This window comes from Accipiter gentilis, chromosome 9 (genome assembly GCF_929443795.1).
Source record: "Accipiter gentilis chromosome 9, bAccGen1.1, whole genome shotgun sequence".
NCBI classification, from domain to species: domain Eukaryota; kingdom Metazoa; phylum Chordata; class Aves; order Accipitriformes; family Accipitridae; genus Astur; species Astur gentilis.
The window spans coordinates 16,874,417-16,891,011 of record NC_064888.1 but is presented as its reverse complement, the minus strand read 5'-3'; positions in this window follow the sequence as shown (position 1 = coordinate 16,891,011).

Sequence of the window (16,595 nt, the reverse complement as noted above, 5' to 3'; positions counted from 1 at the left end):
GGGTGAGAACCAACAGCCTATGTGACCGTGACATTTCCCCATCTGATCTAGTCACTACACGGAGCCACCATTATGAAATAGTAATCTCTTAACCTTTACTAGTAGTAGTTCCTCCTTCTGCATCTGCCATGGCTTTGTTTATTTTTGTTTTCTACTTAACGGGTGGTAAAGAGATTTTATGAGTGCTCAAAGCTTTTTATGGGGCCCTCTAACCCTCTCGCCTCCACTTTTTTGTGCAGTAACACCACCGCTTGTCTAACTTTGTGAGTTTATCATGATGGCTCGCTCCAGCCTGTTCCTCCAGTCTGCTCCTTCAAGAGAGGGCTTCCTTTTTCAAGAAGGGATTAATAGAGGCCTCTGAATAGAGAAAGCATTAGACAATAACATGGAGGTATATACAACTGAGGGAATACTACATTGCCGTATCCCAGAGGAAAGCGGATAGTCAGCTACATAGTGCACCTGAAGCAGCCTGTTCCCAGGAGGCTGTAGTAAGAGGGAATTAAGTGGAGGATTGCTAGGTGCAGAAAACAAGTCATGTTGAAAAGAAACTGCATGTCACAGCTGCCACGTGCGACCCCAGACTGCGCTGCCGCAGCTGCTACTTCCCCCCCCCCCCATGACTTTCATTACCAACCCTCCCCACAACTAGAAAGCCACCTGGGCCACAAAGTGCCATCGCGGCAGAATCACACACTTTGGGACCTGGCCTCAGAACCTGGTCCTGATGGTCATTTGCTCTGCGTTTCTGGGTTGGCGTTCAAGGAGCAGCCTTTTCACGGCTGCACGAATACCTACGGATCCTTTTATCCGTCAGCAAACACCAGGAGTGGAGCAAGGGCAGGAGCGTCGTAACACAGCCACTCGATGTCTGATCTTCAGAAGTGCCGGGTACTTACAGACGCTCTTACAGCTAATGGAAACCACAAGCCCTGTGCACCTCGAAAGACCTGAGCAGTGAGCAGCAGTAGCACAGCATATCCCGGGGAAGGCTTTTGCACGGTGGGGCTTCTGTATTCTGCTCTGGTAGATAACAAGGGCTGGGTCTCTGAAGCCACGGATATGGCATACGTCTTCTCTTGCTGTTTGAGAGGGCCCAGGAGGTTTGACAGAGAGGCCACAGTTTGAAAATCTGTTTTCTCACTTCATACATTCAGAAGGTATGAGTTGAAAAGTATTTCTGTGACTGCGGGTACTGTTGCAGCTGAGTGCTGCAGACACTGGTTTCATGAGCACTCCAAATGCAAACAGGACCATTAGGCACTTCTAACATAGCATCCCCATAATACTGTACCCACAAGTAAAAAGGATGGTCCTAATAAAAAATTCAGACTAAAGCAAGCCAAGTGCACCACAGGATATGGACTTTACTTAAAATAATTTGCTCTGAACATGTTTACACAACATTTACACACAGATTTGGACAGGGGTAGGAGATTTGTTGTGATCATTTGTAAAAAGCTGATTTTAAGTTCTGCTGCTCAAAAACCATTCATAAACCAACTAACACATACATTAGGAGTTTTAGTTGATAAATTTCACACTATATATCCAGGGAAAAATCTTTCCTGTTATCTGTATAAACAAAACTCCTCTTATGTATACAAATAGGTCTCACTTCTACAAATACTTATGACGAAACTCACATACAAAGGCAAACTCATTGATATCAACTGGTGAGACTTACATTACCAGTGAAAAGTTTGCTTAATGGGAATTATCTGCTAAAGACAAAGCATATATATAAAGTGGGTAACTGTATTTTGTTCACCGGTTTGTAGACAGAGGTACAAATGATACTTGAATGAGTATCACTCAAGTTAAGTACCGTTTGAGCTTCCTCCTTTATGAATAAGGAAAGGCCTGCTTCCTAGCACAGGTTTTATAAAGGGGAGCTTGCAAGAGCACGCTGGGGCTGCATGCTTCATTTACGGATGCAACAACTGCATTTCACATTGCCTTCAGACCAAACAAGGTTTTCCAGCTCTGTTTCCTGGAGAGATCTGTTCCGAGCAAACACAAACTTAAGTGGATTCATTTTCGGTTTAGTTTTCTATTTAATATGTCAACAAGAGAGTTCAAAATTTACTTATTTAACTGAATACTATTTACAGAACACAATAAACACTGTGTTTACCTGTGTTTTTCCTGTTGCTACCATATAGCATAGTAAGGGGGACAATCATGCCAGCTTGACATAAATCCGGAGGGTTTGGTTCCAGAAAGCAGTATTTTGGCAGCAAGGAAATTACTCCTCTTTATGTAAAATGGTTCCCTCTTGTGGATAGTCTGTGTACAGTATCACAGACAAAGTATTTAAAATATTCGTCAAACCTGGATCTTTGCAATTAAGGAAACCCCCTCCATTCAGCAATGATCTCAACACAGGACAGTCTTGGTTCTAGCAATTAAATATACAAGTAAAGAAGAAGAAGCTATTGTATTTAATCAGGTATAATTTACCTGCAAAATTACTCATTATCAATAACAAATTATTTCATTAAGTGCAATAACCACAACAAAGCTAAATAAAGTTGCATAACTGTACCTGTATAAATCACAGTGGGGTTTTTATTTTGCATATATGAGAAAACCTTCTGCACATTCCAATAAAGAAAACCATGATTAAAAAAAGAAGGAAAACATACGCTATATAAGGAAAAGAGACAATAACAGCAAAACAGGCAAGATTTGCAAGGGTCCATGTAGTAAGTACTGAAGACAAAGAAACTCTTTGGAAAGATAAATCTTTCCATTAGAACTAAAGAGTCCAAGCAACCAAGTGGCACGGCTTCACTGGTGACACAATATTGCACCAGGGATTAATTTGGCATGACAGTTTAAAAAAAAAAAACATATGAATGGAGTATCAGTGTAAGATTTATATGTTCTCTGAATGATGACTACATTATACAAAGGATATTTTTTTTCTTAAGAAATGAAATCTGACAGAATAAACATGTACTTCCCAGTTTTGCCAAAAGGCATTTGGTCTGAGACTGGGAAAATGATAGAAAAAATTTGCATGTTATTATCTTGAGGGAAATTATTTTTAAAAAGGCTAAAAGCCTTTATATACCAATATACCATAAACTTGTTTGCCACAACTTGTTTGTTTAATGGTTACATATAAAACCTTCCCATTTGGTTAAAGGTACAGAGTAAATGTTGACCAAGCAGCTTAAGGCTCTCTAAAGGTAAATACTTTCCCAAGGCATTAAAGTCAAAGTTCCAACAATTAGGTATGCATTTATTCTCTGCAACACCAGGCTCCAGGTAGCTATGTGAACAAGTCCTAATACGATGCGCTGTTGTTACCTTACGTGATAGTTTAACCAGCATATCTAATTACTATTTGTGACTGACAGCCTCCTTCTTTACGTTCTTCTTGTCCCTGCAGAATGTTGGCTTTATGTAACACCACTAGCTGTGGCAGAGCAAGAACTTACAGAAGTACAATAAAATAAGAATAAAAATTGTTTACTAGTCAAGGGGCTAGACCTGTACTCCTGAGGTCAGTGGTGCATTTGGTCTTGACTTCAAATGATGGAGATACAATATCAACCAGACTTTACATATAATCACAGATGTCTTGCATAATTAACTCTGAGCCTCGCTTTAATACTATTCCTTACTATTCCTACTTTGTCCTGGGAGAAGTGTGAAAAAGAATACATTTTTGGTGATTAGATGGATACTGGAAACAAAATCATATCATGAAATAATTCTGAGAGATTTTTGTTGTAATGCAAAATGTTTGCTGATGTAAAACGCACGCAAGCATGGATCTGCTGTCCTTGTCTTAAAGACTCTAAAGAGGAAATATTTGCAGGAGGTGATACTAATATGCATATAAAAGTAGCATGGCTGCATATAACTATATATTTGCATATGACAAATGATTATCTTTAGCATTTGTTCTTTTCATAGAATTTAGTCAAACTATTTCAGTGCATATTAATTGAAAATCCCATTGAGCTTATTTTGCATCTACCCAATCCCTGTTCAAAGACTGAAGTACATCTTTAGCATGATAATATATTGCACCCTGTAACACCTTCTTATCAAAGCACTTTGCAAATATGAATACATTCAACTTCATCACATCTCTCTGTAACAGTATACATGAACACTATTCTTGGCAGTGAGGTTACATAATGATTTCCTTGAATTAGTTAAAACTTTCATATTGAGATCTATTTTGGCACTTAACCCTGGCAAAATCCTCCAGCTGGCAGGACAAAGACATACCTCAGCAGAATGTTTTAATGGATCACCCAGTCATTCAGAATGATCATCTCCAGAGTACTGGAACCCTTGCACTCAATCCACCCAAATAAAATATTAAAGAAAATCCCTTGTTCATGTTAATCCATACGGTAAGAATAGAAATTTAATACAAATTAGTACTGCAAACATGAAGTATTTTCTTTGGACTTTTTTTTTTTTTTTCCTATAAGGCAATTCTTGGATATCCTTGTATTTTGTTTAATACTTAGACCTAAGCATACTTCCTTGTCCTCCTTTTCCTCTTACCAAATGTCCTGAATCACACAGTATTTGGTTAGATGTGATATTTATTGCCAGTAGGACCACTTCTTCTTGGAAAATGAGTGTGGTTTATGCATTAAGAAGACATGGCTAGCATCTGAAAAAAGGTGACAGCAGAAATTATGACTTCAGGAGCGATATTAATTAAGCCATATTATATCCTCTGAGGTCTGTAAGTGCATTTAATAAATATCAGTCCACATTCTTAAAAGCACTCTTGACTCCTGCGAATCAAAGCCTGTTTATTACTGTTTGCACTAATGATTTTTCCTTCCAGTCAGGGATTTTGCCACAGGAGAGAAGAAAGTAGGAAGATAGCAGTGGATATTCTGAAGACAGAATGGTAGCAACCACTGTTAAAACACAGGTAGGCTAACAAAGGGGGTACAGAAATAGCAGTTAAACAATGTATCAAAACAATACCCAAACCAAAAGACCTTTAAAATGCCTCTCTTAAACCATTAGTTCCCCTTTTTTGGAGTGCACCCTGATGTCCATCCAAACCATAGAGAGAAGGAGCAAATGCTTCACCCTGTATTGAATAATAAGGAGAGAACAACAGAGAAATAAGTTATGATGTGAAGTGCTGCGCGAAGAGCCACCCCAGAAGCAGGGTAGAAATACTCTAACTTTGCTTTGTGTTGATTCTGTTGGGTTGCATCAAATCAGGACAGCAACAGCACCCTGCAAACGTATCGGTGCAATGCCAGGACTTCCTTCTGCACCACTTTGCACCTTTGTTTTGGGGAAGCAGCTCTCCAGTTCTTTGTATAAATACTGGCATCCTTTGGTCCTTCCAGATAGGCCCAGAACCTTCTAACGGAGTAATACAGCAAATATTATAGTAGTACAGCAAATAGGTACTACTCTGTGTGCCACCATCCTGAAAACGCGAAGCAGTGTGAGTGTGTCTCCCATGCCCATGTGCAGTTTCCAACAGTGGTGTTCCCACTGTGGCTATGGCTACAGCTACTAGCTACAGACAAAGCATTCCAGAGCTCCTCAGGTATTGCCATAGTGATCACAAAGACCAATACTAATTTTTTTAAATGTCATTAATTTGGAGGCCTAAATGGTTATTGTCTCATCTTTTAGTATTTTTCCATTCATTTTAGTTGCTATCTTGCATACTGGAAGTGCATAGGCTGGGTAGCTTGCTTTGATTGCTTCTGGGAACCATTTGGCTTTGACTCGAGACCCTTCTAAGACATGTCTAAAAGGGAAGGGAAGGAAAAGAAGTTTCATTGTAAAATATGATACGTCTAAAGATGCCTGTTTGCATTGGGCAATTCCCTCTTAAGTCTAGCAGCCAACTTTGCCACGTGGCACTTGCAGAGAGATGCTGCTTTCAGAATCGGAGCCCTACAGAGGAAGCTCTGCCAGTCTTTCCTGAAACCAGCCGCCAGCCTTAACGTACTGTAGGGCCTCAAAGTCTGTGGCATACAGTTGAAAAAAATTACTTGGGGAGAAAAGTAATAGTAGCAGGACTGCACTGCTGCTCTACTCCAATTAGGTCAATGGAAATTTTTGTAGAAGTCAGCTAATTGTGAAAAACAAAGAAGAATGTACTGAAACCAGCCACTGAGAAAAACAGCTCTGAACACTAGCTACTTTAATGTCCACCAGGTGTAAATCTGCCTAACGCTGAAAAATCAGACATCAGGCATACTAAAATCATAAAAGGGAGACCATATGCTTACAAGCAGCCACTCGATGTATTTGCAGCTTATTGTGACACTTACACTTTATTCTCCCCAGGATATATTCACATTTAGGAACTTGGTGTTTATTTTTGACAATAACCTCAACATGATTTCAGGAAGAGCAGTATTTGCAATGATCCGCTTTGCTTTCTTGTCTGTCACGCTTGTCTGGAACTGAATAGCTGAGAACTGGAAATTTGCAGCTGAAAATAAATTGGAACAGAGACAAATCAGGACCACTTTCATTATCAAACATCAGCCCATACAGTAAGGCTTGAAAAGCGGAATCTCAGCAGAATCAGAAGACGCTCTTTCTCATTCCACTATGTAAGCGTATATCCACCAAAGAGTTTTTCCAACAGGAGGAAGAGAGAAAACCCAGTTAACATGCAATCCCGCAAAATGCTGAGCATTCCTGCTTTGATCCAGCAAAGCATTTAAACAGGTGTCTGATGTTACGCACAAGTAGTCTCACAGAATCCTGTAACCAAGTCACATGTTTAAAATTAAGCATGTGGTTTAGGTCCAGGGCGACAAGGCTCAGCACCTTGTACGATTAAGTGACTAGTAAGCTGAAGAGGTTATGTAGGAGTCATGTCCTTAACTGCTTGCTGACTTCATCAGCGCTTATATCTTACTGAGGCTGTATTTGCTAGTGTGCAATATAAAGGTGACCTTTAATTCCAGAATGAATATAGCTTTAGGATTCCCTTTCCTATTTGGATCCATATGTTCTTCAATTGCCAAAATAATGAAAAAATAATACCCAATTTAGTCACAATTTTGGAAGGTTCAGTGATTAACTGACGTTATTTTTTGTATTCCTGACAAAAGATGAACCTCTGGAATACTATTCTAAAGACATAGTATTCAGTTTTCTCACTGATAGATCCAAGTATGTCATCTCACAAGTCAACAGTGCTGCTAAGGATCAAATATATACCAGTAGTCACAGATACGTGTCAAATGTTGGAGCTCTGCTAATGCAGCAGTCTTATATGCAGTACTAAGCCTGCAGCAGGCTATAAAACAAAATACCCTCAGGCTGAAGTCAAACTAATTGAAGTCAAGGCCACAGTGAATGGCTGCCTTAAAAAGGCAGTATTTTCCAACAGAGCTTATAATATTTTTTCCTATGCTAAATTCAGTGGAATGTTGGGATACTTAATGGCAACCAACAAAATGAAAGTCCAGTTATGACCTTCAGCGGCAGCCTCTGGGTGATATGATAATGGTGGAATGAAGCTTTATTAACTGAATAGTCTCATATGCTGCATCTACTCATATTTGTGGCTTTAATTTAATCTGATCTGGGGGCAGATGTTAATTTCTGTTTCCTGACATAAGCTAACTGTAATTCAACCTATGGTCAAAACTTAGGTAAGTTATTTGGGAAGAGGCATGGATTGTGTGTGTCTTATGCAGTGGGTGCAGTTTTACCTTCAAATACAACTCTGTAGCTGCATCAGTGAAAGATACATGTGGATATCTAATAATAATTTACATGTGCATATCTAATAATAGACACAGGCTAATTTGTAATCAGTGTAGCAATATCTTCGGGGAGAAGCATAATAAAGCATCTATTTTCATAAATGCTCACAGGTGGATATCCTGCAGATAATTTTTAATTATTAATTAACATGCAGTTTTAGGCAATGGAATACTAAATTGTATTTAAATGTGAGACATGTTAATCACAGACCTTCCACCTAGTCACCACCTCAGTCAAGTCTCATTCAAAGTCTCTGACAATAAACGCTTGTGGATTATATTACCTTATCTCTCACACAACAGGTTTTCCCAGCCTCTCCTTTACTAGAAGGAAGTTCACTGCTATACATGTGGTAATACCTTATCGCTCATCTAACCTCCATATGTGAGAAACAAATATGTACAGTGTATTAACAACTGCAGTAGTTAGTTAGAATGCTTTTAATTTTTACATAGGGGTTTTTTTGCAGTATGGTAGTTAACATGATCTGGTTTTCATAAATTATGGCTATTACTAAATGTGTATTATAAAGTATTACTTAATATTATCAACATTTACTAAGCTTGTAAGCAAGACTATTTTTTTTTTTTTCCTCTGAATTTCCATAATGTCATATTTCAAGTGTTTTCTTTTTGTATCAAGAAATGGGTAACCTAGAACTTTTTTAAGGTCTATAAACTGATGAAACTCTATAACCATCTATGTCTCTTAGGATCAAGACAGGTGAAATGCAAAGACGTGTAAGGTGTTTATCATCCACAACTAAAAAGACAACATTTTAAGAGCTAGAGAACCCTTCAGCCATATTAAGTTTCTATAATTATAGAATCATCAGTACTTCAGTTGTCTGAGTGTGGTCCTGGAGGAGCTCTAGTGGTGTGATATTCATGCTAATTTAAAACAAGAAAAATTTAATTAGAGTTTCAGGTATGCTTATACTCCTTCCCATAGACAAAACAGACTCACTACTAACTTGCTTTCCTAGAAGGAAACTTACCTTCCTTATCTGAAAAAAAGTTCATAAAACACTTTCTCTTTTGTTTGCAGAAAGATTCAGCTATTTGGAGACAGGTAATCGTAAGCAGATTATTTACTAACTGCAACAGAGCAATAGGACAATGAAAGTTTGTCAAGGGTAGGTTAACATTAATATAAATAAATACTGTTTTAATAGACAGTATTTAGACAATATGCTTTGTTCATTGTGCATCAGGTTAGTCCCCTTTCAGTGACAGGCACTGTCAACTAATCAGGTTGTGTTTAAATCCTGATTGATGTGTCAATGCAACACACTTCTGTGTGTGTTGCAAGAATCACAAAGTAATAGATTTAACCAGTTTTATATCACTATCAATAAAATGAAAGATATAACCCAGATTATGTTAAACTTTTTTTTTAAAAAAAAAAGAGGATTTCCACTGCCTTTTTTCCCGGATGGTACAGTAACTGCTTTCTAACACCAACTGAAACATAGAGCCAACCTTCTTCAGCGGTTGGTTTACCTTCCCTTTGGCAGAAGAATTCCTGCCTTCCAGACTCTAATAAATTCAGTGTTAGCCATCTTGAAACATGGAGTGTCATCTCTCCAGTCTTCTCTGGATTAATATCAGGTTTCAGGAAATACTAAAGGCAGAGCTATTTCTTCTTTGGACAACCAGATCAGATTTGGTTTACCTTCTTCAGCTTGCTCCACCTTCTTCAAAACTCCCATATTACCTGGTTCTCACCTTAGACCGATACTTCTGCAGTACAGAAACATTTTTTCTTATCATCCCAGTCTAAGTATAATAAAAATATCCTAGTTCTGTAGTGAGTTAAACTCTCCTAGATGAAGGATGAGATCCTTATGAACTCAAGATACTGAGGATAAAATGTCCCCTACTGAGGATAAGCTGTATGTTAGGAGTCAATGCTTTTCAATGCTTCTACAATGTGACAGAAGACAGCTCTAGACTTCGCCCTACTGAGCAGGACTACACCAGGCAACATCCAAACAGGGGCTCCATGATGGAAACAGAGACTGAAGGCAAAAAGGTATTCAAGTCTGAGATAAGTATTTCAAGTAGCTGGTTACAAAGGAAATGTATGGTGCAGGTTCAGTTATATCCAGATTATTTTTTTTTTCCAGTTAACAGTCTGAATATTCAGACTGACTTCCTATTAAACTTAGATCCGTTGGATGTGGGTCAATGCACACACGTTTCCTGTTATATTTTCCTCACGATGCCCAGTATCTCTTGTATAATGTGTACGTGTTCTTGAAAACTAGACAGAGGCGTTTAAATCTCTTCTAAACCAGGCAATGTAACTATTACTAGAAAGTACTACAGATGGCTGACTAATTGAACCATAGAAAGCATTATCACACCATTTCTCAATTTAGAGCTCATTATTCATTTGAGTTCCATCTCATTTCATTACTGTTATAATTCCATACAAAATTAAAGTGAGTTTCAAATTGACACACCTGCATGAGGTTATTTTGCAGTCTTCTGAACTACACCTCATTTCCAGCCAGTTCTACCAGACCACTGAAAATGATTATTTATTTATTTTCTTATTTTCTGAGGGTTTGGGATTGTAGCATAGTTACTAGAGCAGAAGCCCTAAAGCCAAGACGTGCATGCAGCCTTGGCTCTGTGACCTTGAGCAAGTCACATGTACTGCAGGGGTTTCATGTTTACTTCTGTGCAAAGAGTATTGTGGGGGTTAATATTTCTACAGCACTTTTAGAGCTTTAGATGAAAGGTACTGTAAAAGCTCAAAGCATGACTTATTAGCAGTATATATAGAGAGACGTATCTTTCCAGTTTATGCCTCAGCTATCCAGCATGGGGATTTGTATTTGTACAAAGCTACGGGTCTTCTCCAATAAAACAGACTATAGGACCTACTTATTTAAAGTTCTTTTGCACCAGATTAACTGAATGCCTGAGAGAATGATACTAGGTCACCTTCTTAAAATGGCCTGAATACCAGCAGAAGATTAAGAAATGGTGGGAGCGACTATATTTTGTTACACCGAAAGCATTACAAGCAGAGTGTATGTGAGCAAAGTGACATTCACTGACAGATTGAATTGCGTTATGATAAACTAAAAATGGCAGAGAGACTCAGTCCGCTGGAATAATAACTCTTGAAGATTTTCCATTTTGATAATCAGTTGATTGACAGGGGGGGTTACAATAAGAAAATGGCTATGACTTTTGATTTGGAAAAAAGCTGCCTTGTGATCTAATATAGTTTCACCCTTACAACAGTGGCGTTATGATCTGCAGCTCTGCTGGTTTTCAAGAATGCTGGATCATTCTTTAAAAAATTATCTCATCCTTAACTTTCCCCAGCAGTGGCACAACAGCAGCTGTAACCAAATACTCATCATACCAGATCATACGTGATATAGGAACACGAGCTACCTTTCATCTGGCCAGGATACTTACAGTGCCACCCTATAATTAACTGTTGCTGTGACTTTATTTAAGATCATGTGTGTTAAAATATAGTTGGAGTTTCGAGGTTCTCAAGGCCTTAATACTGTCCATTTATGAAGCTCGTCTTTCCTCCTGAGTATTGTAATGCAGAGCCTGAGTGTGTGGGTTACTTTAACAGCATTTATAGAAATGTGCATCAGAGAACAGTCTTTTGTGCTGTGTTAGTATAGGTGAAACAAGGAAAGGAATAGAAAATACCCAGGAGCCGACAAAGCTGCTAGTGGCAGCTTTAGAAGTAGAGAAACAAACACGAGACAATCTAGTCCAAAGAAAGACAGGCTGAAAAGACAAAAACTTCACTGAGTTTTTGTTTGTACGACAGGTTACTTTTCTGTATTTTTGGGCTGGTTTCCTACACGAACAAAAACCTCTCAGGGGCTTCTCTAGTCAAGGTTAAGCAAGTACCAGTTTGTTGATAAAGTATCATTTTCTTTGAGTGATGTGTCTAACTAATATGGCATTAGTGATATTACTGGACTATTAACCATGAGAATTTGCACTCTATATTAAATTTCTAATATGCCTATGTGTATTTTATGGGTTTTTTAATGAAAAACATGAATGCAATTAAATCTTCACTTACTGTATGGCAGTATTAATATATTACAGGATCGATTTCCAGCATTATATTTCACACCGAATGGCAGTTTGAGGGTTGGGTTTGTGGGGTTTTTTTAAATTTGGCTTTTGTGAAAGAAAGGTGAGGGCTGAGAATAAACTTCCTAACTGGCCAATATCAATGTAGAAAGGAAAATATTTTTTCTCCAGGCCTAGTAACATCCAGCTGAGAAGGAAATCTACTTTGCTGGTATACTATGAGCTAAGTCAGTCAGTCACTGGCAGCTAGAAACCAGGTCACAGTGGTCTATAGCGATCCTGCTGCTGGATCGTATTCTCTAACAGAGAATGTACATGGACAAAGGTACAAATTGCATCAGCAGCAACAGCTGGGTGAAATAAGATTTAACTGCTTATTGGAACCAGATGGTGGGCTATTAGAAATAGTCTAAAGCTGCCCTGGAGGAGCAGGAACAGGCTTGAGAGCTGCTGCAGCAGGCAGGAACTGAAAGCATTAGTGTAAAGACTTTGCAGGGTGAACATGTTGAGGCACTCATGCCTAATGTCTCCCTACCTCTATTATAAATTTTAAGGGCCGTGAGCAGAGGAGAAAGATACAAATTATGGAAACAGATGGAGAGTCAGTGAGGCATTGAAATACAGGTGCTATATGAACAGATGGAGTGAGGGGAAAAAAAGGAAAGGAAGAGTGCTGAGAGTCAGTGGACTCTGCCTATCTCTGGATGCACAAAATTCTGCAGGTCTATAACAGTTCAGTCTTGGAGGGGGATTCAGAAATTAATTACATCACTTTTTCGCAGATAGCTCACTCCTTCCCATGAGGGACGCTAGTTTCTTCCCTCCACCACATGCATCAAACAAGTTGACTTGTCCTTGAATACATCTGGCTGCCAGAAGTTTTTAAAAAAGTTATCTTGTGGCAGGGCAGAACTAAATCAATATCACTAACTAAGAGCCCTTATCTCCTTAATATCATGGCAATAATGCCTTTTTCCCAATTCTAGACCACCGTAGCTTACAGATCAATGTTAAACACAATGGCAAAGCTGGAATACTCTTGCTTGCAATCCCAAGGGTGATAGTATCACTGTCCTAAAAGATGGTGCCAGTAGAGGTATTCAATTTGGTTAACCATCTGATAAAATTAGACTGCATTCACCAACTGCCAAATCCAACATCACCTTCCATCACCTACACAGCAAAGCAAAATCTCACTGTCTGACGTTAATTACATCAATTTCCCTTTTGTAGCAAAAGGACAAAACAGAGCTGTTATTTATCGCCAAAAGAGTTGTTTGATGACTTAGAAAACTGTGAGGTAACTCTTAAATTCAAAATTACAGTACATTTCCTTTCTACCTTGGCTGATTCAGCACAGGGAAGCGTCATTATGAATGACAACATTCTATAGCAGAAGTGGCTCTGTGAAACCCGTCAGGTTTAGCTTAACAGCGGTTCTCGCTGGTAGCAGTCTGGGGTTGTGAACTAGCTTGGCTGGAAATCTTCTGATTGACAGATACAACAGTTACACCCACCATGCCCAAGCTTAGCTTAGGGAGGCGGCCTCTCAGCAGCAGGTGGACACAGGGTCGAGGCCTTTAATGTCTGAGAACCAGTTCTGTGATTAACCATTCGACTCTGATTAAAATGCATACGTGCCCGCCATCCTGAGGGCTCACTTCTGAAACACCTCTTTTGGAGGAATTTACATTTGTAAGCGAGGCATGGCATTTCCTTCCATTTATCATTATGCTTTCTTCCATTACCTTTTGGAAAATGAGGACTTAGTATTCCAGCCATTACTTGCTGGATATCATTGATCACAAAGCTCTCAGCTTCTCTATTTTTGAAGACAGTCTCTGGTTCATTCCTGCAGCAGCATGTCTATTTGAAAAATAGGATTGCCAGGAAAGATTATTTATCATTTTCTCATTAAATCCAGAAGTTAGAAGGGAAAATATCTGTTAGGTCAGCTAGTCTATCCTCTTTCAAGAACAAGACTTCTCCCTTTCACACAGTTTACAAGATAAGCTTCGCAGGACATATATACTTTGGCTTGGCTGAGAGCATCCTCTGTGGGAGGAATGGGTTCCATTTTGAAAGGTTACTTCTAGAGCTCCAACAGAGACATTGGAGCCAGGGTTCATTATTTCAACTTCCGTGTCCTGTCCACAAGCAACACATTCATGCACACCACCAATACTACCCTAAACACTGACATGAAACAATGTCAAAGCTCAAGCCTTTTCTGGCATGTGATAAGAAAGAACATGAATGTACACAAATGCAGCAGAATAGATGGGGATCCCAAAGTGGCATCCTCATGGGTCCCATCGCACTCGTTTTCTGCATGGTTTTTGGGTCACTGTATAACCCTTTGCTTGGCGTTTGATTCAGTTCTGTCATGTCCATTTAGTTAGCTTTAGTTATACTGATTTAGATCAGTGTTTTGTCATAAAATCAGAATGATATCACAAAGGTCTGCCAGCTGGCTGAGGAACAAAGTTGAATGCTTATTAGATTTTGAAGTCAATATGCAATGGACTACCATTTTAGTAGATTTATGCAAGTCATGAAGCTGTACTACAAAAAGATGTCTCATAAACTATTATCTTTGGGAACACTGCAGGATAAGGCATACATTAAGCAGATTAAAAACAAATAGGAGGTGGCAAAAGACAATAGCTGCCATTAAGGAAGGATCACAAGATCTGTTGGACAGAGTCAACACTCTTAATGTGGAATCACTCTTGCGCAAAATTGAGTGTTTGAGCCTGCCGCAGCGATACTCTGAGCAGCAGCAAGAAGAAAACTGTCACTGTCTACCTCGAGAACCAGTGAATAATTCAATGCAAGCAACCACCAGCACCACAGAGCACTCCTATCCTGAAGAAGCCTTTCTAGCAAAGTACCCAAAAGACATTTTTATACCAAGATAGTAAAATAATGGGTCCTCACAATCTGCATAATTATTGTTTTTACAGTTGCAAAATCCTTTTTTGCTTGGCTATTACATTTAAAGGAATATATTCTTTGACTTACCCAATACATGCAAGAGCTGAAATCTTAGACAAAAAATTGACTTTCAATATTAACTAAATTTTCAGAAAAGGTTCCTGTAGATAGGAGAAAAGAGACTTTACCATCTAACCCATTTTTGAAAAGTGTTTTGGCCTGATTCCAGAGGCTTGTTCTTTTATGATCTAAGAAGCAAAGGGAGTAAACTCACAGGAACAAAACTGTTCAGAAATTTTTTGCACTCATGCACAAATACACACATGAAAATGTATCAAGTCTACAGTCACTAGCATGACAGATGCACCCAAGGTCTTGCTGACATTGGCAGCCTTACAGGGGCAATCTGTATATAAGGACAACATGTTCTTGAGCAATTCCTCCTAATGAGGTAGGTGTACAGATTAGTTCCTTTAATATCTCTGGCATGAAGTCTTGTCTTTTTTGCTTATGAACTGAGCACTGCAGAATCATTGGAGGACAATACTGAATAATAATAATAATTATATAATTTGTTAGCAGGTTGATGACAGGCCCTGAAATAGATCCCTGGGGTCTTCCTATCCATATAATACAAAATACTTTTTTTTTTTCCCCCCAGCTGGAGACAAAGCATAAGCACTTTACCGATTTCATGAGCATGAAATTACAAAGGGGAAATCACAATCACAATCAAGACTGTGAAAAATAGTCTAAAAACTATTATAATTTAAGCATGCCATATAAAACATTGAAATATGCATCTACTACTTTTAGGAAGGGACGTTCACTAGAAAAACTTATTTAATTTCAGGCCTGCCCATTCTCCACATATTTAATCCAAGGACATGGTGGGTTTATTTTAGTAGGTAAAATTAATAAGATATTGTAATACATGAAAACAAGGACACACTGAACATCCTTCACTTACTTAGGAACTGGTTGAATACATCAAAGCTAATATGTCATCAGAAACAATGCAATCCTATATTAAAGGATGTGGTGCAAATAGCCTCTGTTATGATACTGACAGTAGTGTGAACTGTAAGTCCTATTGAATAACCCCAAGAGGAAGAGCCATGCAATATGAAAGAAATGGCTTTTGAGTATCTCCTACCCTGCTTACAGTGGTAGAATGAAGCAGGCTCATGGGAACCCCTGACTGCAAGTTCAAGGAAAGCTGGGGCAATTTTCCCACCTATAGAAGACTTAAAATGCTTTCTGGGTCATGATTAACCCATCCTTCGTCCCTACGGTTCTTACACATGCTTTGAATCTCTGTTCTTGTGAATGGAACAGTTACCCAAGAAAATGACGCCTACTTCTCCCTTCCCTTCCCTTTCCCTCAAAACCTCCTATTAACCTTAGCAATTCTTTATCCTGTCAATATATAGCTGAAATCTTTCCAGACTGAACACTGCACTCTTCTAGCTATAGTTTTAAGAAAAAACACTACACTTTTCTGGCCAATTGAACTCATGAAATGTGAATTGCTGGCATGGAAGGTGCTGTTTCGTACTTAATTGTAGTAATTTCCCTTAAAACAAGAAGGTGGGTTTTTTTTAAAAAAAGTCATTTAATACTTCCCTTATGGCCTCCCTCTCTGAGTCTGTACTTCCGTGATACACAAGGATATAGGTAAGGATTTCTTCCTAGAGCCTTGATGGAAAAGATGCATTAAACATACCTATATAAATACTATATCTAGGTATGTTATCTATTTGTGTTATTATGAGACTTGGATGTCCTGATCAGGATGAGTCTTATTGAACTGGGTGCTGT